This window comes from Bos javanicus, chromosome 17 (assembly GCF_032452875.1).
Source record: "Bos javanicus breed banteng chromosome 17, ARS-OSU_banteng_1.0, whole genome shotgun sequence".
Lineage (NCBI taxonomy): Eukaryota > Metazoa > Chordata > Mammalia > Artiodactyla > Bovidae > Bos > Bos javanicus.
In genome coordinates, this window is record NC_083884.1 from 29,727,397 (window position 1) to 29,753,797 (window position 26,401).

Genomic DNA, 26,401 nt, shown 5'->3' on the forward strand with positions numbered 1-26,401 from the left:
TTTTTGGCCATGCCATTCTTATGGCAAAGAGAAAACAGCAAGAGAGCTGATGGGAATATACAATGAATCTGTGTGTGTCAGTTAAGTCTGCAATACCAAAAACACCATAGAGTGAGTGGCTTAAACCACAAACATTTATTTCTCCCAGTTCTGAAGGCTGGGAAGTCCAAGAACAAGGTACCAGCAAATTCAGAGTCTGGTAAGGGTCTGCCTTCTCGCTTATAGATATTTGTCTTCTCATTGTATCTTCACACAGCTGAGAGAAAGAGGTCATCTCATGTCTCTTCTTCAGTTCAGTTGCTCAGTCGTGTCCGACTCTTTGTGACCCCATGAATTGCAACACAGCAGGCCTCCCTGTCCATCACCAACTCCCGGAGTTTACCCAAACTCATGTCCATCAAGTCGGTGATGCCTTCCAGCCATCTCATCCTCTGTTGGCCCCTTCTCGTCCTGCCCTCTCCCTCCCAGCATCAGAGTCTTTTCCAATGAGTCAACTTTTTGCATGAGGTGGCCAAAGTACTGGAGTTTCAGCTTTAGCATCATTCCTTCCAAAGAACACCCAGGACTGATCTCTTTTAGGATGGACTGGTTGGATCTCCTTGCAGTCCAAGGGACTCTCAAGAGTCTTCTCCAACACCACAGTTCAAAAGCATCAATTCTTTGGTGCTCAGCTTTCTTCACAGTCCAACTCTCACATCCATACATGACTACTGGAAAAACCATAGCCTTGACTAGACGGACCTTTGTTGGCAAAGTAATGTCTCTGCTTTTGAATATGCTGTCTAGGTTGGTCATAACTTTCCTTCCAAGGAGTAAGTGCCTTTTAATTTCATGGCTGCAATCACCATCTGCAGTGATTTTGGAGACCCAAAAAATAAAGTCTGACACTGTTTCCACTGTTTCCGCATCTATTTCCCATGAAGTGATGGGACCAGATGCCATGATCTTCGTTTTCTGAATGTTGAGCTTTAAGCCAACTTTTACACTTTCTTCTTTCACTTTCATCAAAAGGCTTTTTAGTTCCTCTTCACTTTCTGCCATAAGGGTGGTGTCAGCTGCATATCTGAGGTTATTGATATTTCTCCCAGTAATCTTGATTCCAGCTTGTGCTTCTTTCAGCCCAGCGTTTCTCATGATGTACTCTGCATATAAGTTAAATAAGCAGGGTGACAATATATAGCCTTGACGTACTTCTTTTCCTATCTGGAACCAGTCTGTTGTTCCATGTCCAGTTCTAACTGTTGCTTCCTGATCTGCATACAGATTTCTCAAGAGGCAGGTCAGGTGGTCTGGTATTCCCATCTCTTTCAGAATTTTCCACAGTTTATTGTGATCCACACAGTCAAAGGCTTTGGCATAGTTGATAAAGCAGAAACAGATGTTTTTCTGGAACTCTCTTGCTTTTTCGATGATCCAGTGGATGTTGGCAATTTGATCTCTGGTTCCTCTGCCTTTTTTAAAACCAGGTTGAACATGTGGAAGTTCATGGTTCACGTATTGCTGAAGCCTGGCTTGGAGAATTTTGAGCATTACTTTACTAGTGTGTGAGATGAGTGTAATTGTGCGGTAGTTTGAGCATTCTTTGGCATTGCCTTTCTTTGGGATTGGAATGAAAACTGACCTTTTCCAGTCCTGTGGCCACTGCTGAGTTTTCCAAATGTGCTGGCATATTGAGTGCAGCACTTTCACAGCATCATCTTTTACGATTTGAAATAGCTCAACTGAAATTCCATCACCTCCACTAGCTTTGTTCATAGTGATGCTTTCTAAGGCTCACTTGACTTCAGATTCCAGGATGTCTGGCTCTAGGTGAGTGATCACACCATCGTGTCTCTTCTTACAAAGGCACTAATACTATTCATGAAGCCTCCACCCTCACAACCTAATCACTTTCTAAAACTATCACACGGGGCGTTAGGGCTTCAGTGTATGAATTTTGGGGGAGGAGAAAAAATGTCTGGTTCACAGCAGCTTTAGAGCTTTCCCTTGAATGAGGCACAGTCAAGGTTGCCCACAATCCATTGGCCAGAGTACTCAAGTCCAAGCCTGACATCAAAAGTGCAGAAACTGTGTACTCTCCCTCAGGAGGCACTGCAAGTTGTGTAATCCTGTTAGAAGGAGTGTGAGATGCTGGGAATGATAACACAATCCACCACACCAGATTCCCTTGGGCAGTCCCCACCCAGTTCTCCAGCTGCTTCCTTCAGCCCCCTCCCCTTGCTGCCAGCCCAAGGAGGGTACTGTGCTGAGTCCAGTGGAGAAAGACCACACAAGCAGTGAGGCTGCAGCAGCTGTGGTTTCTACTTTTGACTTTTTGTTCTCATCAGTCTCTGAGCGCAGACCCCAGGATGGGTTGGGCATGAAACTGCAGATGAGGTAGGAGACAAATGAGAGAACAAGACCTTTCTCATTAACTGAACGGGCCACTCGGGTAGTGCCTGGGGCAAGAGACAGAGTGACCTTTGTGTGCATCTAGAGGGCTGCGGCTGGGAGAATATAATTAAGACCACTCCTCAAAGCCATCATCTTCTTCAATTAATATTTACTGAGCACCCACTGAGACACTGGCCTTGGACTCAAAACTACAAACTCTCTCAGGCTGGGAAAGGCTCTGACTAATTTGCACATTAAAAAGCAAGCAGACAGAGGGAAACCCACCTTTTTCCCCTTCCTAGTCACCCTGGGAGAGAGAACCTCTTCTCTTCTCCATTCATGTGTGGAATCCCAATTAAGCATAGTAAACAAAGGAAACTTCTTACATTGTAGTTTCCCTCCTTCTCCCCTTGCTTTATTTGCTGTCTGGATTTATAGCTCAAGAATTGCCTCCTCTAAGCACCATCCCCTATTAACCAGAGAGATAAAAGCCATAAAGGGAAGGGAACTCCTTCAGTTCTCTGCCAGTTGTGAGGCAGAGCAGCGCCTTTGCAAGGGAGTTGACATCTGTTGCCTGAGACTGCCTGTCCTGCACCAGAGCTGTGCTCTCGCTCCGAATGTAAACTGCAGCCATCAGAGGCAGAGCCGGGTTTGATAACTGCTTGAGCTCAGAGCAAATCTGCTTGGGCACTAGAAAAGAAACTGTGTAGTTTTAAAGCAGATGTATGTTCTTAATGTGCTTGGCTTATAAAGCAACAGAACATGGGAGTTTTTCCCCCTTAGCGTATCACAACTGATAAACAGTGTAACTTAAGACAGACTGATTCGATCACAATTCCATGTAATATTTTGTCCCTATACCAGAATGAAACTTAGATTTGCATCATATATATATAAGGCATTTCATTTTCTCGTGCATGATACGATATTAGCAAACAACATATGTCTCCATGGTTATAAACAAAGGTGGCATGTTTGCAAAACAGATCCTACATGTAGAACTTGTATAAGTGGGATAAAATACAGGGTTTTTGCTGGTTGGAATGGCATTAACTATTTCAATTAGCATGATCTTTGTAAGAAACATTTTTTTCCTTCTCTGTGAATGCTACCAACCACTGTCTTTGTATCACCTTTCTCATAACCTGAGTTTTTGGCTCGTCTCTTCCACTGTGACCTTGAAAAAAATCAACTATTCTGAGTCTCTATTTCTTTCCTTGTTAAATAAAGTTGAATCAGGATTTCTCTATTCTGGGGAACATTTGCTTCTGAGGAAATTAATGGGGGTCATGTTTTTTAAAAAGAGGTTCTGTGATCGAATAAGTTTAGAAATTGTGACATTAAGCAATATTAAACACACTTCCTTACTCAGAACTTTAGCATGCTAATAATATTCATTGTGATTCTCCGAGAGAGAGAGAGTAGTGCCTTGTTTCCCCAATTTATTTAGCCAGAAATTTTTTCTTCCAGATTGTTTCTCAGAATCAGTCTAAACATCAGACTTTAAAGATCCTTCAAATGATAACATTCTATGATTCTGTTTTCTATTAATTCTGCCTGGCTTTCCAATTTCTCTCACCTATTTCAGAAAAAGAGCTACCTGGGCTTTCTAACTTTTTCATAAAGTAAAAGTCAGTCTGTGTGTCATTTCTTTGCCCCCTGCAATTTATTTGAAAATTTTCAAACTCACACAAAAGTTGAAAGAACATTGCAATCAATACATGCTCTTCACTTTAGATTCAGCAACTGTTAACGTTTTGTACCAATTTCTTTCTCTTTCTCTCTTCTTCTCTCTCTCTCTCACACACATACACACACTATAGTGTGTGTGCACTATATGTATAATTTTACTACTGAATCATTTGAAAATAAATCGCAGACATCATGACACTTTACCCCTAAATATTTTATGATGTATCTTGTAAGACAAGCATTCTTCTATACAACGTCAGAACCATTATTACATATAAGAAGTTTAATATTGATTAATACCATGAAATGTATATGCTGTATATGAATTTTCCAAATTGTTATTCATAATTTTTTCCAAAATGTTCTTCCTAATATTTTTTTAATCTCTAGGATCTATTCAGTTTATACTCATTAGAATCAGTTATGTCTCTTTGGCTTCTTTAATCTAGAACTAGCTCCCTAATTTGTTCATCTTTCAAGAGATTAACTTTTTTGGAAAAAGTTCAGATTGCTTATTTTGTAGGTCTAACATTTTAAATTTGTGTGATAGTTTTCTCATAATTAGCTTTGGTTGAAATACTTTTGGGGGAAAAAATGGGGGGTGATACCATTGCATACTTCAAACTGCATACCAAGAGAGACATAGCATCACTTTGTCCCATTATTGGTAATGTTTTGAGTAACAGCATGGTTAAATTGGTGTTTGCTCTATTTCTCTGTTACAAAGATATCCTTACCCCTTGGTAATTAATAAGTGATCTGATAGTTGGTGTTTTGAGACTTGTGAATAACTTATTTCCTAATAACCCTTCACCCAGCAGCTTTAGCATTTGTTGATGATCCTTGCCTGGACCAGATATTACACTGGGATTGAAAAACAGTGATTTTTTTTTTTTTTTTCCTAATCTAATCCCTTTCTATAGATAAGAATTTTCTCTTCTTCTTTCTCCTCTTTATTTCTACCTCTCATCGAGTATAGTGATGTACCATAGATTCTGTTTTTATTCAATGTTTTATAATCATTGTAATTCATCCTTTTAACATGTATTCAGAGACTACTCTGTACCAAGTACTAAAATGAGATTAACCTAACATTAATCTTAGTCTCCTTTACCTCCCCCTCTAAGTACTTAAGAAAACTATCAGTGCAACATTAACAACTAATCCAGATTCTTAAACTGGCCACCACTTAAGCCAACAAAGTTTTGGCAAAGATAAAGGGAATCCTTTATAGATAGAGAAAGCTGAAAATGAAGATGGGAGTGCAGAGTGATCTCCAAATTGTAATTTTTATTCCCCTTTTGTAAATCCTAGCCAGGCAACTATGGTTACAGCAATCATCAAACAGAAAAGAAAAGAAAAAAAATCAATTATCATCTCTGTGGTGCGATACTGAATCTGCCTCAGAGGGAGAGAATTTCAAGAACTTGGTCTCAGTACATGGGCTCAGGGTCCACAGGGGGAGAATCATAATTCCTATTCAGAGCACAAAATAGGCATTTAATGATCACTCATGTCATTAGGAAGATGGGGGAAATATGTCCATGTCTTTTACAGGTTCTTAAGCCAATATCAAGGTATCAAAGGCCTTGGTCAAGACAGGAGTCCTAGAGCACTTCCCTGCCACAGGTCCTACATGGGCAGCATTCTCACCTCCCCAAAAGGATCTGAATGATGAATTCCAAATAACTAATCACCTAATGAAACAGAAAACAGCTTTCAGTGGAAGGAAAAAGGACCCTATGTTCCAGGGAAAGAATAGACTGACCCGTTCTGGTCCAACTGTTTAGTGGAAGGAGCGTTCAGAGCTTAATGCAGGAGGCAGTGCAAGAGCCTAGAGCTGTAGCTCCCTGCCTACTCTCAGGGGCCAGAAGACAACACATCCAAAGGACAGACTATCCTTTAGACTTGACATTTTTTCTTTTGTGGGAACTGCTACTGCTAAGTCACTTCAGTCGTGTCCGACTCTGTGCAACCCCATAGATGGCAGCCCACCAGGCTCCCGTCCCTGGGATTCTCCAGGCAAGAACACTGGAGTGGGTTGCCATTGCCTTCTCCAATGCATGAAAGTGAAACGTGAAAGTGAAGTTGCTCAGTCATGTCCGACTCTTCGTGACCCCATGGAACGCAGCCTACCAGGCTCCTCTGTCCATGGGATTTTCCAGGCAAGAATACTGGAGGTGGGTGCTATTGCCTTCTCCGAGGGGTGGGGTATCCTGCTCCCCATAGAGCCTAAGAGTGTCTCCTCCAGGCCTAGAAGAATGCACAGTCTGTGCTCCCACAGGGTAGGGGCAGGCAGAACAGTCAGAAACTGGTGTCCTGCCAGAGAACCAGGAGCCGGGGGCAATTGCGATCCTTGGAATCTTTGTTACCTTAAGGTTTACAAAACTCCAGGGTCTTTCTGAGGTCATGGGAGAAGATGTCCCTAGCCGTCAGAGCACCTCCAAGGGAGTAAGAGCCCAGTGGGAAAAGATTAGGTTCAGAAGTCCACAAAACTTGAGTCCAGATGCCATCCTGGAAATTCATGAAGTATAAAGCCTAGGCAACTTTTGTTACTATCCTCATCAGTAAAACAGAGATAGAAAATACCTCACAGATCTATTGCGAAAATCATGTTAAGTAAGGTACAGCACACACATCACTTTATTGGTTAGGATTCCTTACATTCCAGGTAATAGAAATCAACCTGAGCTGGTTTAAGGGGAAAAGTGAGAGAGAATGAGACAGAAACAATTAATTATAAGGTTATAGTGATATCCCATTGTTCTTAAAGTCAAGAATTCAGCTAAGCCTTATGATGATGTTGTGACCAAGAAATAAAAAGTCATCAGGATCCACTGTAGCTTCTTTTTGTGTATTTGATTTTTTTTCTCTTTGTGTGAGAATTCACTTTATCTCCCCTAGACCCACAGAGCTGACTGACCCATAGCCTTTGAGCTTATATATCCTTTTCCAAGACACTTACACAGAGGTAGCAGGAATCCATAACTCCAATTCTTAAGTCTCACAAGAACATTTGATTCTTTACCTTATGGCAAGAGTTCCCTTCACTCTCAGTGGAGAGTAGCTAGGGCTGTAGGGTATAGACTGAGCATAAACAGGACTAAAGGGCCTCACCCCATGGTGAGCAGCGTGGCTGAGTGGATCCTTGTGGACTGTGTAGACATTCCAAAATGTGTTTTCCACAGGTACCTAGCCAGTATCTGCCACATAGTAGGGTGTTATTTTTCTTTTTCCTTCATCTGAGATATAGCCAGTCTAAGAAAAGAGATGGGGAAAATTACTCAGATATCCTGGGGCATGTAAGGCCATGTGATAACTAAAATGGAAATCATTAGGATTAACACAGGATTTGGCAATAACATCACTAGGATAAATAAGGCAGGCTGTGTACTTTTTAGACCTTCCTTATCTTCCTAAATTTGACTTCTTGCTGTGTTCTCTGAAATGTTTCTGCCTACCCTTTGAAAATCCCTTGAGTCTGGTGATATGATGGCAGGGACAATCCTTCTATGGAGAAAAGAATTCTCTACAGAAGTGGGTGAGTTAGGAGGTAACTGTTGTTTAGTCACTAAGTCGTGTCCGACTTTTTTCTGACCCCACGGACTGTAGCCCTCCAGGCTCCTCTGTCCATGGAATTCTCCAGGCAAGAATAAGGGAGTGGGTTGCCATTTCCTTCTCCAGGGGATCTTCCCAATCCAGCGATTGAAAACGCATCTCCTGAATTGGCAAGTGGATTCTTTATCACTGAACCACCAGGGAAACCCCTAGGAGGAGATAATGGTTGGGGCTAATGGTCAAAGAGAACATTAAAAACAGAATTGCTACGGACTTAGCTGGCTTTTTCCTACTACTGCAGACCACATTGCCAAGTGTAGCAACTGTGCAAAAGTGAAAGTCGATCACTCGTGTCTGACTCTGCAACCCCATGAACTACACAGTCCATGGAATGATCCAGGCAAGAATACTGGAGTGGGTAGCCTTTCCCTTCTCCAGGGGCTTTTCCCAACCCAGGGATAGAACCCAGATCTCCCACATTGCAGGTGGATTCTTTACCAACTGAGCTATCAGGGAAGCCTCTAACTGTGCAAAGAACCAACATTTATTCCTTCTGTCTTTCTTCCTTCCCTGTCCTTCTTTATTATTTTTTTCTTTTTTTCCTCTCTTTCATGCATTAAGTGTGTACTGAGCATTTTACTATCAACAGAGATACAAAGAAAAGTACTCGCATGTTTTACATGCTCACCTCTTTCTCCTGAGAAAGCAGATGCTCAGCCAGGAATTTCTGGAACTATAGCCAGGCATGAGAGTAAGGAATACTGTCCCTGATTATAGGAAGCTGATTAAAGTGCCACTTCAGCCCAGAAATTGAAGGTCAAAGTATCCAGATCAAAGCCCTTTATACATAGACAGTGTGAATCTGGACCAGCGAGTGGACAAGAGTGAGCCCACGCGGCAGAGCCAGCAGGTGAGGCAGGCCTGGCATGACCCCCAGAGGCTGTAAGCCGCCCACAGCAGGAACTTCTTGTGCAGAAAACAGCCCTTGGCCCTAAAGGGAGCTCTAAAGTCACTCAGACCTTTTAGTCCTTGGGAGAACAAAAAAAGAGTTCTGAAGGGAGAAATGTTCTCCACACCAAGTATTTTCCTAATAGTTTAGATGAGAGTATAAAAACCTTCTTCAGTAATTCTATTTCCTGCCCACTCCCCAACATAACTTGCAAAATTGTAATGAAAGAAACATTTCTCTAAAGTCACTATTGAGACTAAAGTGCTCAAAGGAGTTAGGCCAAACATAGGCTCTTTCCTTAAGAACGAACAATCTGCACGTGGCCACTTAAATACAAATTTCTTGACATTACACACTGAAAACAAATTATGTCCAGGTGGTAAAATATATGAAAGTGAAAGTCACTCAGTTGTGTCCGATGCTTTGCAACCCCATAGACTGTACAGTCCATGGAATTCTCCAGGCCAGAATACTGGAGTGGAGAATTTCCCTTCTCCAGGGGATCTTCCCAATGCAGGGATTGAACCCAGGTCTTCCACATTGCAGGTGATTCTTTACCAGCGGAGCCACAAGGGAAGAACATATCAGTTTGGATTAATAGCTTAGATTTGAGGCAGCTTTTTATCTTCATACACTGGTGTTTGTCCCTACTATGTTTTCACACAACTGAAAACCCCTCAATCACTGGGAAATATTCAATAGGTAATGAGACTCACTTGAATGACAAGTTCTATTTGACTCAGTAGCCCAGCCATGTCTTTACTATTGATATAAATGCTTCCTTATTATATTTGCATCATTTATATCCATTGTAAAAAAATTTATTTCAACAGTGTAAAAATAATGTAGCAAGAAGGCAACCCTGGGGTGTTATAAATATCAAATAAGTCATAACTACAATGATAATATTGGGATTTATCTTTAGAAGATAGAGGCTGAACTTAACAAGATGCCACCAGTAAGCAATAAAGACCTTTTTATTGAGTGCAGATAAATTTCAGACTTTTGATAATCCTGTTAACCACTCTACAGTTTCTTATTCTTAATGCTATCCTTTAGTTTTAAAACTGCTCACTGCTTTTTACAGTTGCTGCTTTTTGTTGCTTTTCCATGTCTGATAGTCTCCAATAAAACACAAGTCTGGTCTCCTACAGTCTCATTCATTCTCTGATTTTACTTCTTCCATCCCAAATTCTTTTCCCATCTCCCTTCTCCCCACTATCTTCTAACTTCTACACCTAATAGTAGGACAAAGACACAAACAAGGAAAATAAAATCCAAATAAGAACAGGAAAGACAGAAGTGTAGCACCTGCTGCTGCTGCTGCTAAGTCACTTCAGTCGTGTTCGACTCTGTGCGACCCCAGAGACGGCAGCCCACCAGGCTCCCCCGTCCCTGGGATTCTCCAGGCAAGAACACTGGAGTGGGTTGCCATTTCCTTCTCCAGTGCATGAAAGTGAAAAGTGAAAGTGAAGTCGCTCAGTTGTGTCCGACTCTTAGCGACACTATGGACTGCAGCCTACCGGCTCTTCCATCCATGGGATTTTCCAGGCAAGAGTACTGGAGTGGTGTGCCATTGCCTTCTCCTACTTGCCCTCTTTTCTCAACCTAAGCAAATCTTACTCATCCTCAAAGGCCACTGTATTAGTCTACACAGGCTCCCATAAATAAAGAAAGTACCCCAGACTGTGTGGCTCACGCAGTAAACTGATAAACTTATTTCCTTGCAATTCTGGATGCTAAAAGTCCAAGATCAAGGGGTCAGCAGAGCTGGTTTCTTCTGGGACCTCTCCTCGGGGCTTGCAGATGACTGTCTTCTCCCTGTGTCTTCATGTGACCTCTCCTCTATGTGTCTCTGCATCCTCAATCTTCTTTGAGAAGGATACTAGTCACATTGGATTAGGGCCCATCCTAATGGACTCATATTAATTATTTCTTTAAAGACCCTATACCAAATACAGTCCCATTCTGAGGTATAAGGATTAGAATTTAACATATGAATTAGGGGGCACATAATTTAGCCTACAGCCACCCTCATCTACCTTTACTAAATTCCACTTCTCTGCCACACCAGCCTCCTGCTGTTAACCATACACAGCCTTGTAGATCTCTGGCATTATACTAGCGGTTGATTAAATTTAATTGGAGACTTATGGACACTGTCTTGAGTACAATAGTTTTCAGATGAAAGTCATTTCACCCTCAACAAGATCCATTAGCACAGTGACAGCTTTTAATTCCTCTCAATGCCTAGAACACAGTCAGCACATTAGCAGATAGGCTTACAATAAAACAGAAAAGCAAAACAAATCTCAAATGAATTGAAAGTGTCATTCTTTCAGTTGCTGAGTTTGTACATTTTATCCCTTTGAGAAGAGAAGCCCCTTAGAGGCAACACTGTGCCCCTCTGAAGAGAAAACAGAAGAATTAATTCAGTTTGGCCAGTGAAAATGAAAGTTGGACATTTTTCAAAATCCTTTGTCTTTTCAATATGATTTTTAAGTATACTGATGTGAAAGCTTTATTTAAAAAAGGTCAATTCCAATATTTTCACATATTTGGCTGAGATTTTGTTTATAGGAACTTAATTAACTTTGGATGATGATCACTAACCATCTTCTTTGTAGAATAAATTTATAGAACACTGTAGCACAGAGACTGAAAGCCAATCTTGAAAATAGTCACTAGCAGAGGTACCACTTATACTTTATTTTACACAGTTTTATCTTTCCATTTATAGAGCCACCTCATACGCCCTTCTTAACTTCACAAACATGGTGGGTAAGGGTTTTAGCTGTGACCATGACTTTGAGGATGTTACCTGGCCTTCATCCCCTTATAACTGCATTAGGCTCTTTTAGAGCTCACTTTGTTCACGCTTGACAATGTGCCCTCCAATAATCTACTCAGTTATATTCTTTTATCTGTTTGAAAAAAAATCAGTCTCAAACAAGAAATGAAATCTATATCATTTTTCTGACTCTCTAGGGATGTAAGCAAATATCCACCTATTAGGGGGGAAAAACCATAATTCCTTTGCATAAGAAATAAAAGCCAGATTGAGGAAATTCCATGGCTGGAATCATGGTTTATGTTATCTTCCAAGGCAGCTCCAAAGAGAAATTAACCCCCATTGTGTTAGTTGCTCAGTCGTGTATCACTCTTAGAGACCTCATGGACTGTAGCCCACAAAGCTCCTCTGTACATGGGATTCTCCACGCAAGAATATTGGAGTGGGTAGCCATTCCCTTCTCCAGGGGATCCTCCTGACCCATGGATGGAACCCAGGTCTCCCACACTGCAAGCAGATTCTTTACTGTCTGAGCCACCAGGTAAGCCCTAACACCCATTATCAGTTAGATATTGATAAAGACGCAAATGCCAGGAACTTCTGATTGAATGCTGTCTGGACTGTTCATTCTTCAACAACCAGGAAAATAATAATGATGAGGGTGGTAGTTCTCAAAAGGAATTGGACATTTGAATAGTGTTCAGCCTATTAGATGATACCTATTTTGAGTGAGACTAGGATGTTATTAGGCAGGTGAGAGGCTATGTCCAGGAATGCTCACTGCATCCCATTTACTACCATGGGCCAAGAACATTGCATACATTACCTAATTTAATCCTCACAGTGAGGCAGATATTATTCTAACTATTTCATGGATGAGAAAACTGGAGAGTCAGAGAGTTTTTGGACCTTTCGCAAAGTCATACAAAAGTAGGGGAGAGAGGAGTGTCAAAATGTACACTTCCGGACTGTCACAGCCAATCTACCCAAGACTGTATCAAGTTATAGGCATGAAATTTGGGTAGGAGAAATGTTTGCTAAAGTGACAGGCTGAGGGTTTTTTTTAATCCTCTTTAATGTGTTTCCCTGGTCTGACTCCTTCAAGAGCTGTCCCTATACTCAGTTTCTGACTTCTAAGAGGAAATTGACCTGTCAGAACAATCCAGGGCTTCACCTAAGACTTTCCACATCGTTACTGATATTAAAAAAGAGCATCTCCAAACTGCCTGAAAGACAACTATTTATGTAAGAAATAATTATATTGCATTTTGGTAAGAGAACATTTCTCTTCTCAGAATGTATAGGAACAAGCACCACTTATAGCTGAAAATAGAAGGGGTGTCTTTTGCTTTCAAATGACTGCAAACACATCACAGCATCTCATTTCAGGTAATTATGTCCTTATTTAAAGTTCTGTTGGGGGTCTCCCTGAGCCTGAGTCTTCTGTGTAAAGTACCTCTGACCTGCCTTTTGCAGTAGTTGACAGCAAGGACTGTGCTACTCTCTGAGGTCCCAAGCAGCCCAACCACAGGCGCCAGGGCGAGAAAGAACAAGAGCAGTAGCTCCCTCGGTGAAAAATTACTTATGAGGCACAAGCTTTCACACACATGGTTTCCAGAGAGATTTTAGCCAGACCCAGCAGTCCCCCTAGTCATCAGAGCCTCTTGTTGATTCCCACCTTCAGCAAAAATCCTTTCGGGCAGAAAGCGCAGCAGGAAACCTGTCATTAACAACCACCACAGTGTCACATCAGCGATTCTCAGGAGTGTCGGCTCCACTATTTAACTCAGCTATTTACCTCATCGCAAGAGCTTTGTTTGACTGTCAGAAAATAGAACACGTACATTTGTCAGTCATAAACACACACGAGTTCTCCAGAGCACAAATAAACAAAATGATCATGTACGCTGGTAAATGTGTTTGCATTATTTAACCAAGCCAGAGGAAGGATGTGAATAACCCTGCATATCAAGTACCATCGAGTAACTTGCTTGTAATCTGTCTTGTACAATACAGTCATTGCCACTCATTCCACTCACCCAATTCAGACCCTGGAAATGTACTATTTTTAGAACAGCTTTGTACACCACTATTTACAAAGCGCGCTGTTAAATCCTTTGAATAGCAGCCAAGAAGTTGGGTGAGAACCTAGAAACCTGCCACACAGATCAGCATCCTAATCAACCCTGGGACAGCCAGCGCTAAAGATTTGCCTTTGTTTCCTTTCCATTCTTTCCCTTTGTCTCCACAGGAATATCAGTGTCAAAAGGCAAGGAGACAAAGAGGTGGGCCTTATCTGTTCCTGTCCTTCAAATGAGCTGCTTTACTCACTTTCCTAGATAACAGTGCGTTTGTCAACATCTTTGGTGATTTAAGCTGTTCTCTGTCAAAACCACTTTTGGAAAAGATTTGACCACTGACTTACTTGAGAGCCAATGTGACGGCAGCAGGTGCGTCATGGAAATTCAGACGTGGGTGCTGCGCAGAGGCTGGGACTTGGTCACGTGACGGCCTGCTGTTCTGGGCCAATCCGCTGCTGGCACACTGGCCAAGTGGCCACACAGGAAGCAGAGACAGAGAAGAAAACAGTAGGCAAAGTGTTGGCGTGAGGCAGTTGGTGGATGAAGCAACTGTGAAGGATTGCGACACCAGGGAGGAGATGAAGGGCCTCATACTATTTGGCAGCCAGCAGGAAACCTGAAGGAACTAAGAACTAAGTTTGGCTCTCTTTTGACAGCTCGAGAAAAGCCGAGAAGGGAAGCAATGACTGGGCTAATTCTGGACAAAATGTTTTTAAAAATGATATTTGAGAGGATCCCACGTCTTTGCCTTCCTTCTTAGCTTCCATATATATTGCAACATTTTCCAAATTATTTATTTATTTTTCAGCAGGTGACTCAAATTGATTTGCATTATGTGTAAGTGGATGGGATCCTCTGAGACATCCCTGGTGGCCTAAGATGTGAAGACTTCACTCCTTGTTTCCTTTTGTCCACCTTCCTCCTGATGCCGTTCTGTCCCTTCACTTAGCCTGGATTGGCTGGTAAAAGTGGTGCAGCCAGGCAGTGATATCCCGTCTCACCCCTGCTCCTGGATGTGCTCACAAGAGTATTCCTTTCACTTTACAAAACTAATCAGAGGAGAAATTAGAAGGGGAGGATTTTGAGTACTCTGGATCAAAAGTGTTCTCTAAATTTAAGGCATTTTATTATCTTACTTATGATTTCAGGTTCAATGGGGTCTTTATATTCATTATAATATTAGAGGCATTTGACAGAAAAGCAGTGTGTCAAAATGCATAATAATAGTAAAAACAAAAGCAACTTACTTTTGAGCCCATATGTTTACATTTGAGCCCATATGTGTCAGGCACCCTTCTAGACACTTTATAGAACAGCTACCCAATGAATAGCTATCCTTACCAACAGCTCTGCAGCTAAACTTCATTTTCTCTCATTGTGGAGGAGTACTGAGGATCAAAGGTCACTTGGCCAAAGTCACCAGCCAATCAACCACAGATCCGAAATTCAAATCTAGGTATGTGGGGCTCTTTCTACTACATCAGGTAACACCATTTGTAAATGTGAACCCATTCTGAGCACCAAAGGGCACTGACTTTAACTTGATGACTTTCAATTCCCTATTAGACTCAAGTTATTTTACCAGACTCAACATGTTCATTTACCTAGAACTTTTACAGAAGAGTAATAAGATTGGTGCATGCATGCATGCTAAGTCGCTTCAGTTCAGTTCAGTTGCTCAGTTGTGTCCGACTCTTTGTGACCCCATGAACTGCAGCACGCCAGGCCTCCCTGTCCATCACCAACTCCCGGAGTTCACTCAGACTCATGTCCATTGAGTTGGTAATGCCATCCAGCCATCTCACCCTCTGGCATCCCCTTCTCCTCCTGCCCCCAATCCCTCCCAGCATCAAAATCTTTTCCAGTGAGTCAACTCTTCGCATGAGGTGGCCAAAGTACTGGAGTTTCAGCTTTAGCATCATTCCTTCCAAAGAAATCCCAGGACTGATCTCCTTTAGAATGGACTGGTTGGATCTCCTTGCAGTCCAAGGGACTCTCAAGAGTCTTCTCCAACACCACAGTTCAAAAGCATCAATTCTTCGGCATTCAGCTTTCTAGGTTGGTCATAGCTTTTCTTCCAAGGAGCAAGTGTCTTTTAATTTCATGGCTGCAGTCACCATCTGCAGTGATTTTGGAGCCCAGAAAAATAAAGTCTGACACTGTTTCCCCATGTATTTCCCATGAAGTGATGGGACCAGATGCCATGATCTTTGTTTTCTGAATGTTGAGCTTTAAGCCAACTTTTTCACTCTCCTCTTTCACTTTCATCAAGAGGCTTTTGAGTTCTTCTTCACTTTCTGCCATAAGGGTGGTGTCAGCTGCATATCTGGGGTTATTGATATTTCTCCCGGCAATCTTGATTCCAGCTTGTGCTTCTTCCAGCCCAGTGTTTCTCATGATGTACTCTGCATAGAAGTTAAATAAGCAGGGTGACAATATACAGCCTTGACGTACTCCTTTTCCTATCTGGAACCAGTCTGTTGTTCCATGTCCAATCCTAACTGTTGATTCCTGACCTGCATATAGGTTTCTCAAGAGGCAGGTCAGGTGGTCTGGTATTCCCACCTCTTTCAGAATTTTCCACAGTTTATTGTGATCCACACAGTCAAAGGCTTTGGCAGAGTCAATAAAGCAGAAACTGATGTTTTTCTGGAACTCTCTTGCTTTTTCGATGATCCAGTGGATGTTGGCAATTTGATCTCTGGTTCCTCTGCCTTTTTTAAAACCAGGTTGAACATCTGGAAGTTCATGGTTCACGTATTGCTGAAGCCTGGCTTGGAGAATTTTGAGCATTACTTTACTAGTGTGTGAGATGAGTGTAACCGTGCGGTAGTTTGAGCATTCTTTGGCATTGCCTTTCTTTGGGATTGGAATGAAAACTGACCTTTTCCAGTCCTGTGGCCACTGCTGAGTTTTCCAAATTTGCTGGCATATTGAGTGCAGCACTCAATATGTGCCGTTTCCTTTTCCAATGCATGCATGCATGCTAAGTCACTTCAGTCATGTCCGACTCTGTGCGACCTTATAAACAGCAGCCCACCAGGCTCCTCTGTCCACAGGATTCTCTAGGCAAGAATACTGGAGTGCATTGCCATTTTGTTACTTGTGTTTTATCTCATAGAATTAGACTTGCTTGCTGCTACTTTTGGAGAAGGCAATGGCACCCCACTCCAGTACTCTTGCCTGGAAAATCCCATGGACAGAGGAGCCTGGTAGGCTGCAGTCCATGGGGTTGCTAAGAGTCAGACACGACTGAGCAACTTCACTTTCACTTTTGCCTTTCATGCATTGGAGAAGGAAATGGCAACCCACTACAGTGTTCTTGCCTGGAGAATCCCAGGGACGGGGAGCCTGGTGGGCTGCCGTCTATGGGGTTGCACAGAGTCGGACATGACTGAAGCAACTTAGCAGCAGCAGCAGCTGCTACTTTAAATTCTTTCATATCTTTTAAGTATTCCATTTGACCTGATCTTTTTCCTGGATGTGTTATGGAGAGTGTAGTCTCTAGTACTAGTGCATACAAATATCATGGCTTCTTTTTAGATGCATTAAAAAAATGAAAGAATTTCCCCCTAACACTAAGCATGTAGACACCACCACTATATAGCAGGCTTGTATGCACACGTATACTGGACTTAAACCAATCATTGGACAAAGCTTGGGCAAGGGTTGTTGCTAAATAGGAAAGAGGACAAAGCTCATGAAGAGGGGCAAAGAAAACAGGAAGCATGGTGAACTTTGCGTGTACAATAGTATTGCCATTATAGAGAATATCTGCTCAATAGATTATTCCCATGTCCCTCTTATATAGCCGTGTATTTAGTTGATCACTATCACCCAAAAAGGATAATGTGAGGAAATAAGGGAACTGTAGGTCTTAACATAATTAAAATGAAAATGAAATAAATGAAATGAAAATGAAAACTGCTTTTTATAGCTCTGAATCCAAAGCTTATGGTCTTAATGTAGATCAAAGATATGTCTACACTCTTTACCTGGATATTTTCATTTGCTTGTATTTGATTTGTTTGTATCACCATGTTCCATTTCTGTTTTTTCTGAAAATAAAATGAAATAGAATTACCTCCTACACTCATACTGCTATTGACATTAAATTTCATCTTCTTTCATTATGATCAGCAAAGTTACTCATAACACTGGAATTTGTTTTCTGCTTTTAAAGTTATAGCTACTGTTGTTGGAAAAATTAGTATTGCTTTGGCACTGTGTTCCACCTAAACTCATGGCATTTCTGTACTATTTACCTTTCAGAAAGCTATTTTACAAAAAGAAAAAAGAAAATGGAGTACAGACTTCCAACAACACACATCTTTTCTGCTTTCTCCTTGGCTCTGAAAGAGGATGCATGAAACAGAATTTCAGGCTGTAATTAACGCAGCTCTTCATAAGATAAGAGGTTCTTTTATCTGTTAAAAAAAATTGCTGTACTAATTTTCAAGAATCAGAATGTTCCAGTTAATGCTTTTCCTACAAGAAGAATTCACCTTTTCTACTCTATTTGCAGTCAAATTTTCATATTTTTTAAAGGAAATTGGACATGGGTAAACATGCAATGATAGCAATATTATTTCATAGGACTGAGTCTAGAAAACTTAAATATTAACAATATGCTTAGATAAATCCTGAATAGGTGTTGCACAGAGAATTTCCAAATAATATCTACTCTACAGAAATGTACTTGTAGGCACAGACCTTTTGAATACAATTTACATCCAGCCCTTTCAATGGAGGTGGTAAACAAATTGAGAAATGTACCCTCGTTTGACATAGTAAGGGAATTCTTATGCCTTATAGTACTGTCCAAAGAAGGAAGAAACCTCTGCTGTTTCCATCCTGATTTAAATATCTCCTTGTAGAATGCACATTGCAATTCAGAAACAATACTTTCTTTATGTATGTTTTGTGTGTGGGCTTGGAATAATTGGTAATGCATTGGCACCGTGCTCCACCGAAACGCAAGCCATGTGTATACTATTCAACTTTTTAAAAAATCCATTTCCCAAGAAGAAAATAGGAGTATAGCAAATAACTAGAAATTACAGACCACAAAATTCTTCCCTAAAGATCTTGTCGAAGAAGACCCCACTGAAAGCCAATATGGCTCACGTCACACTGCTGATTCACTGACCCCTTTGGATGGTCCTCCATTTCTGCATCCATAGATAACCAGATACCCATTCTTTCTCTTTCATCATGACAACCCTGTGAGATGGGTGTGAAAGGGAGTCAACTGTCATTGGGCACAAAGGCTAAGACGTTTGGTAAAAGCAGGAAATTAGGAGGTTTGACTTAAAAATCTAAGTAGATTTTCAATCTAGATTACTACAAGTAAAAATGAGTGGGAAGTTTTAGCAACAAGGTCACTGATATTTATGGTATACTAACAATTTATATTTAAGTGAAAATATATCTGTTACACTTCAAAAGTAGAAAATGATAGTAAAGAGAATGGCAGTATAGCTTCTGGGTCTGTCCAGTGTTCACTTTTTCTTTGCACGTCTGCCTGTGCCTCTGTGCACACACATACACACATGTAGGATCCCTGGCCAGAGAAGAGTTCTTTCTTGTGTGTTCACAAAGAGATGAGAATTTTAAGCTCAGAACCTCTTGAAAATGAGAAACTTTTCTTGGCAGACAATCAACCGATTCTGAGTGAACAGAGCTGACAGAGCCCTTCTCCTTCTTTCTTTTTGTTCATATTGTTCACCCTCACACAAGGAGGGCTGCTAGGGAAGGTAAGAGGACCCTCAAATAAGATGAAGGTGAATTTTTCTGGACTAGCTGCCAAGCAGTGCTAAGCTTCAGTTAACCTGTTACCTCTCTTCCTTGCCTCTGGCCCTCAGTTTTCCTTTTGTATCCTGAAAATAGCATTGACATTAAATTGGGTCAGTGGAAAAAAAATCAGTGACCAACTCCAGCTTATAATTTTGCTCCCCAAGAAAACATTTTGTAAATAGCCCTTATCTAGAGTGTGCACTATATAAGGCTCCTAGGGTGGTAATTGAATATTTCACCTTAGGAAAAGATGCTGATTATTTTAGACTTGAATTTCCACAGTCAGAAAATTCACCTAATGCCATTCTAATGTGTTATGTTTCACAAAGAGAGTTTTAAATGAATGTAAGGAGATATATACCCAATAGAAGTCCTTGCAATATACACTATGGGACAAGCACAAGAATGTTCATAGAAGCACTATTCAAAATAAAGTATCTGGAAATAGGCTAAGTGGAAATTTTCCTATTTCTGGATATAGGAAAATAAAGTGAGGCATATGGTCATATATGAAATATTACAGAGCAGTAAAAATGAATGGACTACAGCTACACATGACAATATGGATGAATCTTTATTTTTTGGCTGTGCTGGGTCTTAGTTGGGGCATGTGGTATCAGTTCCCTGACCAGGGATCGAACCTGGACTCCTTCCATTGGGAGTTTGGAGTCTTAGCCACTGGACCACCAGGGAAGCCCCCATATGGATGAATCTTAAACAACATAATACTGTGTGAAAAAGTAAGTTCCAAAACCTCAGATATGCAGATGATGCATATCTAATGGCAGAAAGCAAAGAGAAACTAAAGAGCCTCTTGATAAAGGTGAAAAAGGAGAGGAAAAAAGCTGGCTTAAAACTTAGGATTCAAAAAGTTAAGATCATGGCATTCGGTGTTATCATTTCATGGCAAATAGAAGGAGAAAAAATGGAAATAATGACAGACCTTATTTTCTTGGGCTCCAAAATCACTATGGATGGTGACTGCAGCCATGAAATTATAAGACGCTTGCTCCTTGGAAGAAAAGCTATGACAAACCTAGACAGCATATTAAAAAGCAGAGACATCACTTGCCAAAAAAGGTCCATATAGTCAAAGCTATGATTTTTCCTGAAGTCAAATAGGATGTGAGAGTTAAGAAGACTGAGCACCAAAGAACTGATGCTTTCAGACTGTGATGTTGGAGAAGACTCTTGAGAGTCCCTTGAACAGCAAGGAGATCAAACCAATCCATCCTAAAGGAAATCAGTGCTGAATATTCATTGAAAGGACTGATGCTGAAGCTGAAGCTCCAATCTTTTGGCCACCTGATACAAAGAGCCAACTCATTGGAAAAGACCATGATGCTGGGAAAGATTGAGAGCAGGAGGAGAAGAGGACAACAGAGGACTAGATGGTTGCATGGCATCATGGACTCAATGGACATGAGTTTTAGCAAACTCTGGGAGATAGGAAAAGACAGGGAAGCCTGGCGTACCGCAGCCTATGGGGTTGCAGAGTTGGACATGACTTAACGACTGAACAACAACAACAATATCCCCTTTAAAGTAAAAAAGTAACTATGAAATTCATTTAGCAGGTGTATATATATATACATATAGTGGTAAAACTATACAAAAATGCAAAAAAATAGTGCTTATATTTGTAGTGAGTCAGAGAGATGGGATGGAAGAGCAGGACATAGGTAGATTTTTGTCAATGTTTCAAATATGAAATGTTAGTTCATGTTTGCTTATTAAATATTAATAATCAAAGAAATAAAGGGACATACTTAGGAAGAAAATCAACAAGAAATAAAGTATTGACAGAATATGTGATGGTGTTTACATAAAAATGCAGTAGGATACTGAGTTTTATGCAAAATAAAATAAGTAACAAAAGACTGAATGTATCATAAGGGCAACACACTACAGGATCTGGATCTGGCCACTTCTGATTGTCCTCATATGTGATCCTTCCCGAACTCCTTTGGGAGCCATCTCCCTTCTAGTTTGAATTCCTAACAGTGGAGATTCCTTATGACTTTATCATTCATCATTTCTCTTCTCTTGTCTGTTGGTAATCTCTCTTTGGAGAGTATATCCATTTGCATGTCTCTGCCTTTCAGATGACTCCTCAGACCTATCCATCCAATGATGAATTCCCACCAGCAGCACAATCCCAACTGCTCAGAGTATCTCTTCATGGATTCTAGTCATTTTCTCAAAGCTAATCACTGAGATGACCATGAACTAATTACATAAACTTTCTGATGTTAGCTTCCTCATCTTTGAAAATAAGTGTCTGTGAGTATAACTTTTAAAGCCCTTGAAGTGAAGTGAAGTGAAAGTCTCTCCATCATGTTTGACTCTTTGAGACCCCATGGACTATACAGTCCATGGAATTCTCCAGGCTAGAATACTGGAGTGGGTAGCCTTTCCCTTCTCCAGGGGATCATCCCAACCCAGGGATCTAAGGTCCTTTCAGTTCAGTCACTCAGTCATGTCCAGCTCTTTGTGACCCCATGGACTGCAGCATGCCAGACTTCTCTGTCCATCACCAACTCCCAGAGCCTACTCAAACCCATGTCCATTGCATTGATGCTGCCATCCAACCATCTCAACTTCTGTCATCCCCTTTTCCTCCCGCCTTCAATCTTTCCCAGCATCAGGATGTTTTCTAATGAGTCTGTTCTTCACATCAAGTAGCTAAAGTATTGGAGCTTCAGCTTCAGCATCAGTCCTTCCAATGAATATTCAGGTCTGACTTCCTTTAGGATGGACTGGTTGGATCTCCTAGCAGTCCAAGGGACTATCAAGAGTCTTCTCCAACACCACAGTTCAAAAGCATCAATTCTTCGGCGCTCAGCTTTCTTTATAGTACAACTCTCACAACCATACATGACTACTGGAAAAACCATAGCTTTGACTAGACGGATCTTTGTTGGTAAAGTAATGCCTCTGCTTTTTAATATGCTGTCTAGGTTTCTCATAGCTTTTCTTCCAAGGAACAAGTAATTTCATGGCTGCAGATACCATCTACAGTGATTTTGGAGACCCCCAAAATAATGTCTCTCACTCTTTCCATTGTTTCCCTATCTATTTGCCATGAAGTGATGGGACCAGATGCCATGATGTTAGTTTTCTGAATGTTGAATTTTAAGCCAACTTTTTCACTCTCCTCTTTCACTTTCATCAAGAGGCTCTTTAGTTCTTCATCACTTTCTGCCATAAGGGTGGTGTCATTTGTGTATAGGGGGTTATTGATCTAAGGTCCTTATGATCTCTAAATTTGAATTTATAAATTATTGACTCTTCTTCACATTAGTCATTTGTCCAGGATACTACCATGATTCTAGGCTTAACTTTGACATATTTCTAGTTTTGTTTATACCCAATCAAACCAAACTTGGTCATTTTTTAAATGCCTCTCAAATTTATCCCATTTTTTCCATTTCCCTGGTTTTACCTTAGCCCTGGACCTTATGAGTTTATACCTGAATTAATTTAAATATATTTTTAACAGATTTTCCTGCTTACCATTCTCTTCTTCTTCCAAGCCCTCTCATACATTACTTCCAGATTATTCATAGAAATAGCTTAAAACATTATGCCAGGCCAGCCATGATTCTTTATTACCTCATAAGCAATCCCAACAAGTCCATCCTAAAGGAGATCAGTCCTGAGTGTTCATTGGGAGGACTGATGCTGAAGCTGAAACTCCAATACTTTGGCCACCTGATGCAAAGAACTGACTCATTTAAAAAGACCCTGATGCTAGGAAAGATTGAAGGTGGGAGGAGGAGGTGACAACAGAAGATGAGATGGTTGGATGGCATCACCGACTCAACAGACATGAGTCTGAGTAAACTCCAGGAGTTGGTGATGGAGAGGGAGGCCTGGCATGCTGCAGTCCACGGGGTCACAAAGAGTCAGACGTGACTGAGCGGCTGAACTGAGCTGAAGCAATCCCAATACCCTTAACAACAAGTTTAAGATCCTATATAACTTCATAAAACCATCTATCCAGCTTTTTCTCTTACCACTCCTCAGTACTTAAATCTCAGTGAAACTACCATCATCACTGTCACACAAATACACGCAATAATTTCTACTTCTGAATAATTTATGTTAATTCCTCAAACCAAAATGTTCTCTTCCCTCTTTTTTCAACCAAAGATGCCCATTTTTTTCAAGAACCAACTATAATTTCACCTATGTACAGCTTTCTCCAACACCTCACATCTCTGTTGAACTTTCTTTTCACCCAGATACCACGGCAATTTAGCTTTCATTATGGACAATTAATAATTGCTCTTTCTCAAGTTACTGGGTTAAAAAAAAAATCTTTCAACTGAATTACAATATTCCTAAAGGAATATCCAGAGGAAACAGAGATTAAATTGCCAACATCCATTGGATCATCGAAAAAGCAAGAGAGTTCCAGAAAAATATCTATTTCTGCTTTATTGACTATGCCAAAGCCTTTGACTTTCACAATAAACTGTGGGAAATTCTGAAAGAGATGGGAATACCAGACCACCTGACCTGCCTCTTGAGAAATCTGTATGCAGGTCAGGAAGCAACAGTTAGAACTGGACATGGAACAACAGACTGGTTCCAAATAGGAAAAGGAGTACGTCAAGGCTGTATATTGTCACCCTGCTTATTTAACTTCTATGCAGAGTACATCATGAGAAACACTGGACTGGAAGAAACACAAGCTGGAATCAAGATTGCCGGGAGAAATATCAATAACCTCAGATATGCAGATGACACCACCCTTATGGCAGAAAGTGAAGAGGAACTCAAAAGCCTCTTGATGAAGGTGAAAGAGGAGAGTGAAAAAGTTGGCTTAAAGCTCAACATTCAGAAAATGAAGATCATGGCATCTGGTTCCATCACTTCACGGGAAATAGATGGGGAAACAGTGGAAACAGTGTCAGACTTTATTTTTCTGGGCTCCAAAATCACTGCAGATGGTGACTGCAGCCATGAAATTAAAAGATGCTTACTCCTTGGAAGAAAAGTTATGACCAACCTAGATAGCATATTAAAGAGCAGAGACATTACTTTGCCAACAAAGGTCCATCTAGTCAAGGCTATGGTTTTTCCAGTAGTCATGTATGGATGTGAGAGTTGGTCTGTGAAGAAAGCTGAATGCCGAAGAATTGATGCTTTTGAACTGTGGTGTTGGAGAAGACTCTTGAGAGTCCCTTGGACTGCAAGGAGCTCCAACCAGTCCATTCTGAAGGAGATCAGCCCTGGGATTTCTTTGGAGGGAATGATGCTGAAGCTGAAACTCCAGTACTTTGGCCACCTCACGCGAAGAGTTGACTCATTGGAAAAGACTCTGATGCTGGGAGGGATTGGGGACAGGAGGAGAAGGGGACGCCAGAGGATGAGATGGCTGGATGGCATCACTGACTCGATGGACGTGAGTCTGAGTGAACTCCAGGAGTTGGTGATGCACAGGGAGGCCTGGCGTGATGCGATTCATGGAGTTGCAAAGAGTTGGACATGACCGAGCGACTGAACTGAACTGAGATCTAAAACTGTGCACAACCTAAAAAAATCATTATCTATTAGAATATAGTCGATTTAATCTTTATTGAGCACTTGTATATGACACTGTGGTAAGCACAAGGGCCTTACAAAGTTAAATATATAATTCTCCTCAAGAAGCTCAGAATCTATTGAACTTGGAGTAATACAGTCTTTTACTTTCAAATGTTTAGACTTAAAATCTAACCTCTCTCTAGAGATACAGACCAGTTATATCCGACTCCCTTCAAGATCTCTAATTAGAGGTTTCACAGGTACTCATTTCAAATATAACTTCCTCCTACACCTATCTCTCCCAATACAATTCTGTCAAATTTTGTTATATAATTTAAAGCTATGTTATTAGCCCTATTTAAATTAAAAATTGTTATATTGTCCTGGGAATTGTCCTTTCACTATTTAATCCCTTATGATACTTCATTCCTTAAAAAATATTTTGTTTGATATTAGAGAATACAGCTGTCAAATTTGTTGATTTTATTTTTAACCCTTATACTTCAAAATATGCTCTTAAATTTTAGGTATGTTACTTATAAAGATGGTAAGATGATCATTTTTTTCTCAATCCAATTGAGAATCTCAATCTTTAAGCTGGAATATTTAGTCCACTTGTATGTATTATAATTTTGATATATCTAGTTATTTCTCTCGTCTTCATTTACATCTTGTCCTTGCCTTTCTTTTTAGTGTTGTTCCTGTTTTTCTTTTTAAAAAAATTCTAGCCTTCTCTTGGATCAATCATTATCCCTACTTCCTTTCACTAATGTTTTGGACAGTATATATACCTTATAACTACCCTCTTAGTGTTTAAGTTTTAAAAACATCTATATTCAAATTAAAATTAATCAATTGCTCTAATTTTAAACAGATGAACCTTAGATCCCTTTAACATCCGTTTGATCATCTCTCCTTCATTTTACATGTAATTGTTGTCCAAATTTTAGTTCTTTTTATTAACATGAAATCAGACATTATAATTTTGTGATTTACTCAATTATGTATTTATTCAGCTACATGTTTAACAACTTGTTTGTCCATTCTTTCTTACACTTAAACTTTCTGCATAAAAATTTTCTCTTCCTGAAGTACATCCTTTATAAATTCTTTTATTAAGAAGAGTTGGTTGTAGGGAATTCCCTGGTGGTCCAGTGGTTAAGGCTCTGTGCTTCCACTGGAGGGGGCACAGGTTCAGCACCTGATCAGAGAACTAAGATCTTGCGAGCTGTATGGTGCGGTCACAAAAAAAAATAAAATGTAAATCTACATATGAGTGCTTATATGTCCAGAAATGTTTCTTATGCCCCTCATGTTCTTTAGTGATTATCAGTGTATGACTTTGTAGTTCACAGTTATTTTATCTTAGCATTGTGAAAATATTATTTTGTTGTCTTTTGGCTTCTATTGTTGCTGTCAGTCAGTTGCTAATATTTAAAGACTGTTTTATCTATACTCAGTATTTTATAATAACTTATAATGGAAAAGAATCTTAAATATATACACATATACACATATGTGTGTGTATATATATGGGAGTTGGTGATGGACAGGGAGGCCTGGCATGCTGCAGTTCATGGGGTTGCAAAGAGTCCAACACGACTGAGTGACTGAACTGAATTGATA

At 40.5% G+C, this 26,401-nt stretch overlaps 1 long non-coding RNA gene across 1 annotated transcript in view; it reads right to left on the reverse strand.

The window, feature by feature from the left end:
• Positions 1–1,431: 1,431 nt before the first annotated feature.
• Positions 1,432–26,401, reverse strand: part of LOC133228615 (uncharacterized) — an 83,458-nt gene continuing 58,488 nt past the window's right edge. The window contains exons 4-5 of the long non-coding RNA XR_009730294.1: positions 17,440–17,502; positions 1,432–13,907 (exon numbers count right to left, since the gene is read on the reverse strand). This is a non-coding gene — a long non-coding RNA (uncharacterized LOC133228615). The remainder of the gene's footprint in view (positions 13,908–17,439; positions 17,503–26,401) is intronic.